Source organism: Leptodactylus fuscus, chromosome 1 (genome assembly GCF_031893055.1).
Source record: "Leptodactylus fuscus isolate aLepFus1 chromosome 1, aLepFus1.hap2, whole genome shotgun sequence".
Lineage (NCBI taxonomy): Eukaryota > Metazoa > Chordata > Amphibia > Anura > Leptodactylidae > Leptodactylus > Leptodactylus fuscus.
The window spans coordinates 183895281-183896059 of NC_134265.1; the positions used below are offsets into that span (position 1 = coordinate 183895281).

General features: G+C 52.4%; 1 non-coding gene across 1 annotated transcript; it reads right to left on the bottom strand.

The window, feature by feature from the left end:
• Positions 1–411: 411 nt before the first annotated feature.
• On the bottom strand, positions 412–493 carry TRNAS-CGA (transfer RNA serine (anticodon CGA)). Its single transcript has one exon. It is a non-coding gene; the product is annotated as a tRNA-Ser (tRNA).
• Between the last annotated feature and the right edge of the window lie 286 nt (positions 494–779).

The following is a 779-nucleotide window of genomic DNA, read 5'->3' on the forward strand; positions in this document are numbered from 1 at the left end:
GGGCTCCACAGGTGGAGGACCTCTGCACCCGTGACAACGGGCCCACTCATAGCCTGAAAATAGGCAAGTTATAGGACCAGTAGTACCCCGCAGGGCACAACCTTTCAAGCCGCTACCTACCATCAGGGAGCGGTGTGTCGCAATCGAAGCAGGAAAGATGTTTCCTCTTGGAAGAGGTTTTCCTCCTACCATCCCCAGGAGGGGTAGTAGAGGATGACATATCCTACAGAGAGAGATAATAGACCATGCAACACTGTCACCATGACATCATACCAACTTTTAAAAAAAGGGTAAATCTTACCAGGTCCTGTAGACTGGACAGAGAGGTGACTTGGCGCCCAACGTGCGACCCGAACCCACGACCTTGAGATTAAGAGTCTCATGCTCTACCGACTGAGCTAGCCGGGCTGGCGCTGTGAACAGGATCTGAACCTGTGCGGGGAGACCCCATTGGATTTCGAGTCCAAAACCTTAACCACTCAGCCATCACAGCCGGTTCCCAATAAAGTTTGCAAACTGGAAAAGAGTTCAAGATCAATGAACACCACAATCGCACGCCTTCAGCAGATACTGCAGGAAGGTCTCTGACACCAGGCCAGCCAGCCTCTTAATTCTGGCCGGCTGGAAGTGGGCGGAGCCACAATCAAAGCAGGTGAGGCAACCTGCCCAGACAACTAACCCTGTAATCAGGGGTCTGCAAAGATATACATTCCCCCCCACCAAGAGGCCCTTAACACGGGCACTTACCCCCACATCTCTCAGTCTTTTCCGGCCTTTAA